Below are 11,363 nucleotides of genomic sequence, written 5' to 3' on the forward strand. Positions count from 1 at the left end.
CTAATTAGGAAATAGGGACAGCAAATCACAGTACGTTTGTATCTGGAGAATTGGATATGAAACCTTTGCTGTCTGAAACCAATAATGGATACGACACTATAATAAAATGCAATGATGAGCGAAGATTTGGAAACAATCCTAACTATATCAAGCCAGTTGATGAGTACCACAGATCCAAAGCCGCCGAATAAGCCTACATGTAGTACATGGATATGAATGACATTCTAAAGATCTACGTAATATGATATATGTATATCAGACCTCTTGAGGCTTCTCAGGGTCAATTCATTGCCAACTTCCACTGAAATCAGCCTTGTCATGCAAGAATGTGTATATCAGTCTTCCTAACGACTGATCAGCACATGGAAACGTTTAATGTAAAGAAGGAGGGTTACTCAAAAACCGGCTCATGTCTTGAAAGTAAGAAACACATTCAGCTGTGAAAATCTGTCTCTCCGCATCTCCACATGACAGTCTACGGATTAGTGGTACAGGAAATCAGTCAACGTGGACACTGGATAGAACGATCACAGTTAATGATGAGCATGAAACCATCCACATTGAGACTGAATTTATCTTTCAGAAACTGGTATTATATGTCAGGAACGAAAACACAGAAATGGAAGAACTATTTAAGTACGAACTTTACAGCTATCATGTCACCTGGTTTAAGACACCGGATGCGTTGAAGCATTCAAACAAGGAAGGACTTGCTGATGCATTGTAGAAGGAAGTACAAGACAGATAAAATGCAACAGCTTCCATTTATCTTCCGTTGCATGTGTTAGATGATCGAGCTTGCCTTGGAACAAGTGTTCGACACTTCAAGACATGCAATTTGTATTTGCAAAACGAGACAAGAGACCAGAAAGTACTGGAAATGTTCAGTGTTTTTTGACGGTCACAAAGAGGTTGCAAAAGTGAACCATGCCGCACATGATAAGATCAGTAAACACAGACACAACTTTATCGATTCACTGTGATGCAACAATAGTGCTCAATGTAAACAAGAGTGTGTTCTTGATAAACAAAGAGAATAAACGTTTCGTATACATGCTTGAATATTGTGTTGAAAAAGCCTCATATGCCACCATGCGTGCGCCTGGAGATACATATATTGGTTTGAGTGTTTACTAATTTGACAAGACATTTATAAATGAATTTCTACTTGAATGGCGAGAAGGACGAACATTCGCTTTACTTTCATATAAACCATATATGGGACTCCATCGATGCTATTAACTTTGGATACTGCATTTATTTCATAATCCAAATCTTACACAGAGGACACAGTTACAGCAAGGATCACAATCGTTAATCGGATTTATGAGAAACATAAAAATCTCAACAGCATGGTTAATAATTGCAACATCTTCATCTTTTCTTCGAGAAACCTTTATATAAAACAACTCTGAGAGGTAGATAAAAACTTGCTACATCTCATAATATAATGACATATATTGCCATCGGAATGACAGAAGAAGAAGAGAAGAAGAAGACGAAGAAGAAGAGGAAGAAGTAGAAGAAGAAGAAGCAAAAAAAAGAAAGTATTTCAAACTCCACTGGCTAAAATACAATGCACATGGTAGCATCATCTATATCAAGAATTGAGTGGATCAAAATGCTATATTCAAACGCTTGCCAGCAGTGGACAAACAAACAAAATGAAGACATAATTCAAACCAGAACCGAATACCCATGTTCAGTCATCATCTTTGACACATATTTCTCGTCAGACATGTAAAGCATTGCAATGCAAAAATAATCAAACACAAACGTAATACCATAAGAAGAAAAGATCATTGCTGTTTGGTTAACGTATGGAGGATCACAAACAACGGTATCTCCATGGTTACACTTTTAGCCAAATCTGTTTATGATGCTGGATATGGAGGAATTCAAATATTGTATAAGAATTCTAAAATCAAACTCAAAAGTATAATTCTGCAAGATGTAGGACATTGGAAAAAAGAACAATTGAAGTAGAACAATCAAGCTCACGTCACATATCAGTGACAATCATGTTAAACAGAATATTTGCTTTGTGTCATCAACGTGTTTTGAAAATCAGCTTGGGTAGTTCTTTTGACGTCTGATACTAGTTTAGAGCAGGTGCGATCTTTAAAACTGAGCATCATTGACAATGATAAGGATTAAAATATTTGTGAACATATTTACTCCGGAGTTAAAATGGTTATTTTCTTCCCGATCCATCCTAGAAATATGCTGACAGCAACAACATCAACAAGGGAAGTCCGTCACCGTTATTCCAGTCGCAACAGCATCCCTCTTCAGGAACATTTGCAAAATCATTATCATTTGACAACGAGTGACTCCTAGGAAACCAGAATGATCGAGCTATGGATAACTGGTTTTATTTAACATTACCCTGCAATATTTCTATAGAGATGTTTCTCTGCAAAACCTCATGTTATTTCACAGCCAAAATTACATCAAGCCATACAGTTAGACCGGGAAACCTATTGGGAAGAAACGTTAATATAAATCATTCATCGTTCTCAAAACATCAATATCAACAAGGGTCGAAGTGCGCTCATCCTCGATATCCTGAGAAGAAATGAACAAAAACAAGTTTAGAAAACTTGGACAAAAAATATCCTCTCTATTATGAATGCAAAATTTCATCGCCAGGAAAACCTCAACTAAACGCCTTTACCACAAGCATTACATCTTATGGAAACGATTTCAACATAAAAAAAATGCCGAAGTGTATTCATCCATTAATTTAAACTATTTTGCTCTTCTAGGTGGCTACATTGCTCTCGCTTATGTGAAATACATCCAAACAACAATCAATAATACAAGGATTCTCGGCTACCCTATCCAATTAAACGATGGAGTGAATTTGTCATTTGTGTAATCGTATGTGGTCGAGCACAACAACGCGGGAAACAGCAGCTCCGTTGCTGAGAGTCATTGTTTCAAAGTAGGTTATGTGATAGTTGCTTATATTGAAAGAGGAAACACGTATTACGTTTACTGGGAACTTGCAGATCATCAGAATCATTAAGTAGGAAACTATATCAGTCAAACTCTGAGCAGAAAGATAGCTACCTATCCTATAAAACCTTCACCACTTCCTCTTACTTCCTATCCAATACTGAAGAACGTGTTTCCAAGAACAGCTACCAAAACATTTGCTCACCGTAAGTATCAGCATTTCAAGTTTCAACGAAACCACCGATCAAAGTCTTTTCGACTTCCATCACTTCACCGCTTAAAAGTCAGAAGTCGCCCGAGATAGAAAAGACGTTACGTATCAGACCGTTCCAACTTAACTGCACTCGTAAATATTTTTTGAGATCTTACTTGATACTCTTTGAACCCATGGGAACAACAAGGTACCAAGAGCGGTTACAGCCTTTTGTGCGAGGATTATGCAGGAGGATATGCTTTGTGGAGATTTGATTTCGCAAGCCTAATAGACAATGTCTCTTGGATATGGAGCTCGGATAGGCATTAGAAGACTCAAAGAAAGACAACCATTTCATAATTACCATAAAGTACACTGCCTGGAGGATTCTTCAAACCCGAAAGCCACGATCCCAACAAATACAGTTCATGGTTTACATTCATAGGAATTTCTACCGGGCTGCATACGAAGACCACTCCCTGTCAAGTCTAGTAGGGGCAGCAAAGCAGTTGACTAAACGTTTCAGACAGCTGCTTCCGGTGTGCGGCTGAAATATGGGAAGAAGAGGAGCGCTCAGAACATTCAGTCTTCCGCCATAACAACTCTTTTAAGAGCTATTAACCAACGTACCTCATTATAAAGGTGGTGTCAGTTTTGCTTGAAAACCCGTTTTGGTAACACTGACTAAATTGCTGATATGATCCATTTTGGCCGCTGGTCTAAATATATTATCTAACATCCTAAAATGACCTTAATTTTTAATGGGTCACTTAGACCTTATATTGTTAGCCAAATTCAGAAAATTCAATCACAACTTGTACACAGAAGTCCAGCTTGATATAGATAAGAGAAAATTTTAAACTTAAGCATTATTCTAATTGCAAATGTGACTTACACAAAAAATTCAATAAGGAACAGCCTACTTAGATTATGGGGAAGAGTGTGATATATTAGAGTTGCACCTTGGGTTTTGGAAAGATCCAGTTGACGTTTGTGGCTTACAGCCGGATCTTCCTCTCTTTGCCGATACCAGACATTTGAATTGCAGTTGTGTGCATAAATGATGAATAAATTACGTTTAGACTCCAGTATTTAAAGGATGACATTATCATTGATACATACCTCCCATCTAGTGCAGTAACTGAATATTGATGGTTCTAGTAGTATTTCGTGGGCATGAATCATGTTCAATACCCAAGCATCACTACAGTCTCTGGGGTATCACCACGCTCTTGAAAGGCAAAACCATCTCAATAATGGGTAATCAAAGTGAAGCCGGATTCGGAAAAAAACCTAAACGCAATTTAGAATCCGCCATTTTGTATCGCATGTAAAGATAGTTATTTATTTTATTGCTTTCACTAATATAGCAGTATATAATTGTTACATAGGAAGACACCCAAACTGACTTGTCGCTGATATGTGCTAGAGTATCTGGGGAATGAAATGGTTACTTAAAGCTTAATTTTGTTCAAATTATGTCAACCGATTATGGAAATAAAAGTTAAGGGACTCTATATCTTGTCAGATGAATAATCTCTGTTGATAGATCAGCACATTGTATTTTTGGATTATACATCATTCTATGTTAAAGCCACATGAATCGTTGGATCTTTTTATAAGAATAAAAATCATGTTATCCATTATCATACAAGTACCACATGTAAAGGTTTGGACAAAATGAGATCCGGAACAGTCTCTTACTGACACTTAAAGGTTTTACACAAAAGAATTTGTGTTTTGTGCGGCAATATGCTAGAAATACAAAACTACACTCCAGGGAACAATATAAATACAATGCCAATGCTATCGCCAATCCTCTTCAAGGAAGCAGCAAAACCACACACAAATGAAGATATAGACACCACTATTCTAAACCTGACAATTGAATTTGACAGTAACCTATTTACCGTAAATTCCCCACAATTGGACCATAACCATAATCAGGACCCCAAACTTCACCAAAAATGAAATAATCAATTCTAGAAACATACAACCAAACAAACAACAAGAAATCAAGCAAACAACAAGAAATCAAAACATTAGGAAATAAACTATACAGTCAAGCCAAACTTATGGACCATCTGGGATAATTACAGCAATTGAACCACCAACCTATGGGAACAAATCCAATGAATTAGACACTACCAAACTACCCAGCAGCATCACTAATATGGCAATCAAAAGACCCCAAACAACCCAAAACACATACATAAGTAAAGGCAAGGACCGGCTAAAACCACAAAACACCCACAAAAATCAACAAGTAAGGTTAACTCAAAACAGGAAATAAAACAACAACATAACCTCCAAAACAAAATTTACAATTATCATTCCATCGAACACACCATATACATACGCAGCAGGTGCAACATAATTACTAGTTTAAGTATCAATAATATTATGACAGCACTGGCCAAAATTCACACTGGACAATTCAAACTGATAAGACCAAGGCGAAACCACCTGATTATCCTATGCAGCACAATTCAACAGGTGGAAAATTTCATCCAAATTGAAACTATAGGCCCAAAAGAGATCAAAGTCGAGATACACCATATCACTCAGAGGAAAACACGAGTCACTTCGAACTCCAAACACAGTGAAACCACAACTAATCTGGCTGAACCCACTAAAACCACTATCTTTAAAAATGTAATAGCACAAACGGACACAACAAAGACATAAGCACTGAACTCCTACTTCATAAGCTCACACCAAATAGAACACAGATCACCAAAGTCTATCGTCTTACAAATCACAAGGGACAAGGAACTAACAAAGCAGTTATATAGGTTACCGAGCCAATACCCTCAATAATAAAACTAGGATAGTCAAGAGTGTACCATAATCAGGAAAACTACATAAATAGGCCAAGATTTGCACCAAATGCCTGCACTGGAGACACTATGCTCTCCGATGTAGATTCAAACCAAGATGTAAATACTGCGTAGGTCCACACAACTAAAAAAAGTGATAAAACACCAAAAAGAGATTTGATCACCAGACACATACCCAATCAGCATATAACAATATAAATAAATTCATAGACTCAGAAGGACTTAGGAACAAAATATAATTACTATCCCCACAAAAGCAAAAGACGCAGTAACTAGCTAAATAAATGTAGAAGCCACCACATATAAACCCATAACATATCATTCAATTTTATAAAAATATTAATAAATAATTCACTTACGAAGCACCTATCAAAAACTAAGGAAACTGCAAAATCGGAAGTCCTAGATGTCCTTAACGAACTGAGCAATCAGCTAGGACTTCGGTCCTAGATGTCCTTAACGAACCGTGTAATCAGCTAGGACTCATGTCTCTTGCTAAATAAAGTGTAAATAACATTCAATCTCTAAAAACATTAATAAATAAATAACTTCAAGAGGCAAAATCTAAAATCTTGTAAATAACATAACGTTGGAAGCACACCGTAAACACCTCGTCAAATAATACTATAATAACCTTGAAAATCTCTCTTCATACACGATTTCTACTAAGAACCTCTATAAACAGCATAGAACATCTCCCCATTTTAGAACATTTCGAAGAACTAAAACAATCGTAAAAAACAAAACCAAAGTCAAATGCAGCAAGAGGCCAGCCATGTAAAACAAACAGGACCGTTCCCGAGCTCTCCTTCCCACTAATGACAGCCAACCATTCAACTGTAATGGACCTTTATGGACCCACAGATTGAGATCAAACCATCAGGGTTCCTTGAACCCATAAAAGCTTGGGGGAGGTGGCACCATTCCCTTCCCAAGAACAACTAGCAGGTGCGGTGAAGTCAGAACAAAAGTGGCACATGCACAATTGTGCGCACGCCACTATAATTAAACTCAACAACAACAACAACCTCCACATTGCAACAACCACTTGATGAACCGGCAAGTAAAGAAAATTGTCAACAATTATTAAACTTCGAGAAATATAACAGACCCATTCCCATTCCATCAGCACAAGAGGGTTCAAATATCAAGATATCCAAATGGTCAATGAAAATCCAGGAGGATGCAAACACTTTTGGTCTGTAACAGCGACTATTTTGGTCCCGATTGGAAAAGCATGTCTTTGCAGAGTTTAATAGAATGATCACATATGATTGGAAGACACGCTACTAGTGATGATTCGCTAATCACACTGTCGCATTCTAAGAAAGATATCTGGTTTAATGTGCAAAGCGCTTCAAAAAGAATCAGACTGGATGAACCAAGTTGAAAGGTTTGTAAAGATAATAATGTAAGTACTGATGAGCCTCGTTGCTATCAGTTTCAAGCAAGAGCTAAATGAAAATCTATATAGTTCTAATGATGGTTCAACATATGATAAACTCTCTCTCTGCGAGTAAACTAATATAGTCGTACAAAGATCAAGAAAACAAACGTTTTAAGACGAATTTCTAAAAAAGCATCATTTAACACAATTACCATCTTATTTTATGCTCAGAGTATTTGCCTCAGAAGTATATGCTTTTTCTTTATGAAAGATTTCATAATTAAATATATTACTTTCAATTCCATTAGAAATTACATCTTACTACATAAAAAGTAGTACCTTGACCTGTAGCTCATTTATTGACTGATGTATGTATGTATGTATGTATGTATGTATGTATATATGTATGTATGTATGTATGTATGTATGTATGTATGTATGTATGTATGTATGTATGTATGTATTTATGTATGCATGTATGTATGTATGTATGGATGGATGGATGTATGGATGAATGGATGGATGGATGGATAGATTGATGCATGGATGCATGCATGTATGTATGTGTGTGCATGTATGTATGTATGTATGTATGTATGTATGTATGTATGTATGTATTTATGTATGTATGTAATGAGAAATATAACTTATCACATTTTTCCTGATAGGCTGATTTCTTTGTCTACAATTCCCCAAGCGAGAATGAACATGCAGAAACTCTAGGGAAGGAGTGCTGACATTGGAAATTACGACTATTCAATTATCTGGTTCCTAAAAATGGCTGGTTCGTGATGTTTAAAGAGGATACGAACTAGCCAGAACAAACGTTTGGCTGAGCCACAGCTCAAAAATAAAAGCCTAGCGGGACAACATTCCCATATATTCAGAAATTCACGAAGCACATGGATCAATTACAGGAACTGTTTTTGCTAATGTCTGTACATCCTCAATAATAAAGAGGGGGCGATGCAGCTTTTTGATTAGTGTGGCACATGCTGTATTGTTTTCTGCAAACTACAACTACACAGTCATATTTTTTGGTATAGTTTTTCAATCATCTGATATATGTAAATGTTCAATAATTAAGACTATTTACATTTTGTGTTCATTATAGCTGCTAGGCACCACTTGACCGCATCGAGGAAAATCATGGACAAAAGCAGCACAAATTATAACATTGGAGTGTTTATGTTTTTTCATTGTTTAAGCATAACAATGGCAGGATGGCAACTGTTTTCTATTTCTTTTTTAAATTCTATCCTACAATTGTTTAACCTTCTGGTTTTCCTTAGGTTTACATGTCAAACGCTACTTGAGTAAGCATTTACACATTTGAAACTATTAAACTGCTAAAGTTTATTTTATATACGTACTCTAGCATATCTATGAATCCAATCATTTCTCGATTAAGCATTATATATATATATATATATATATATATATATATATATATATATATATATATATATATATATATATATATATATATATATATATATATATATATATATATATATATATATATATATATATAAACATGCCTTGTAATATTTACTGGAAACAAAAACATTATAAGCTATATCGCCTTAAGAAACTCAAAAACATTTTTCAAAGACAATGCCTTTATAACCAACTGTAATGTAAATTGTAACTTTCACGTGTGCACATTCGTTGTCTTAAAGGTCTGCCTCATATATAGCATGTAGAAACTCAACATGCAGTCACCTCTGCAAACTATGTAATTCACAAACGGTACATTTGGGATCTGTTTGAGATATTCTAGTTTTATTTCAAATTTTCAATATTGGCCAATTGTAAACAGTTACCGACATTTCTGGATCCATTGTGGTATTTCCAGTCCTAATACAATACAGTACAATACAATTCAATATATATGTATATATATATATATATATATATATATATATATATATATATATATATATATATATATATATATATATATATATATATATCTGTTTGTCTATCAAACTCAGACTATCTGTCCATCTATATTATCAAGTACCTACACATCTATATATTTGAAAAGCTTTTAAATTTATTTATCATTTCAGTCAGACATCCATATATGTATATATCTATCTTATCAAGCAGTCATTCCAGTCATAGATTGATTTGTTTTATAAATGAAAAAGTCTAACCTCATCAAGCAACATATGACTACAAAATCAGCAGTATCCTTGTTTCATATACATCCTCCTAGTTATAAAAGTGAGCAAAAACGGCCGTATTTTTATACTGACGTTTACATAGCCCCAGACCACAACTAACCAGCCGCAAAACGAAAGATCACTCTGCACCAAAAGCACATGGATCGGAATAATATATATCACTGACTAGCTATTTCGCATGAATCTCGACACTGTTTGGGCTAGATGCATGTCCCAAGGACTAAATTGAGAATGCTCTAGCTCACAACAACAAAAAACTTTAATCAGCACCAAAAAGAAAAGAAGAGATTCAGAAATGGTTAAAACGTGAAGTCTGAAATTTGCTAGAGTTGTACGTGATAATGTCGATATTCTTGTCTGAATATTTAGCAATCGGTGCAGGTCATATGAACGATACAGAGTTCACACGAGTGTGCAAACATTGAGCAGGAAAAATCAGAAAAGCCGGCTGTATGAGTATCAATATCTAAGTTTAAAATGTATCTAAGCCTGGAATTACTTTTGTCCGCTTACAGTAAGATTCCATCCACCCCAAACAAACGCTCATACACTGTGTCATACACAAAGAAGAATGAAAACGTGTCCTAACAATCATTGGAATAATTAAGCAAATGTTTCATAAAACACAATAATATATAGAATGATACAGTTTTACAGCAGTTCCGTCTCTCTCCCGAATTATATACAAACTCGGTGTGTATCTTAACATATCAATAAATTTATTTTTGCGATATTGATATTTGTTTATACTCACTGGGTAATGATTTGGTTCAAATTAACAATGATTAAATTATACATTTGCATCTCTTCAACAAGTGTGATTTTAATATCGATATTAAAGACCACCAACCAGACTGACAAAGAATATGCTTTTAATCTTTTTATTTTCTTAAAATATATTCTATCAGTTTACTTGTATCCACTTGTGTATTTGAAAGTTCCAGCTGTATTAAAAAATCTTAAATTCCAGCTTTTATAACAATCTTCAATATGTTGCATAATACGATGTATGTTCGTAATTCAATAGCTGGATATAGTTTGTCTTTCATTGGTATTCTGAATGCACAAGGACCAATCATTTTGAGGGGTCAAAACTTTTCGTTCGTGTGTAGTTTAGATAAATACATAATTTATCTAAGAAAAATTATATAATATATTCTTTGCTTACGTTAATTAAGGGCAATTCTATGTTTTATTAACTCTTTAAGGGCTTTAGTTATATTTTCAATCTCATACTCCTTCTCCAGCCCCGAATATAAAATGGTAGGTCTTTAGGGTTTACAATACACATTCGTCATAATTCCTTGAAGCATTAGTAAGGTACTTCAGATAACTTACTGGCGGAGAATATAATTTAAACTCTTTGTGTCCACAGTGCAAATGGTTTCCTTGGTTATTGCATGGCCAGACTCCACATTTGAGCCACTGTATCATTAACATGTATTACCGTAAATTCTAACTCGTCAGTTTAAGGTAATTTATGCATGGACATATCAAAGAACAGGTGTGTCATTTGAGTTACAAGTATTAAAAGGTCATAAAATAGAAAGTCCTATTTATACCATGTTACAATTGTTTAGAAAAAGTAATAATGCTGATTTCGCCTTCCTCAAATGCTCAGTTAATCTACAAATGTTTGTTTCTGGTTGAAACAAACAAGTTGAATTTAAATTCAAATGCTGTACCTAAAATTCTAACGTAATATTTTATTACAAAGTGGGGCGATCTTCCGTAAAATCTTTCATTTTGAAATTATCTTTAAGTTTTTAATTTTAAATGTTTTAAAAGTA

This window comes from Sinohyriopsis cumingii, unplaced genomic scaffold, assembly GCF_028554795.1.
Source record: "Sinohyriopsis cumingii isolate HCF-2022 unplaced genomic scaffold, ASM2855479v2 utg000898l, whole genome shotgun sequence".
Taxonomy (NCBI): domain Eukaryota; kingdom Metazoa; phylum Mollusca; class Bivalvia; order Unionida; family Unionidae; genus Sinohyriopsis; species Sinohyriopsis cumingii.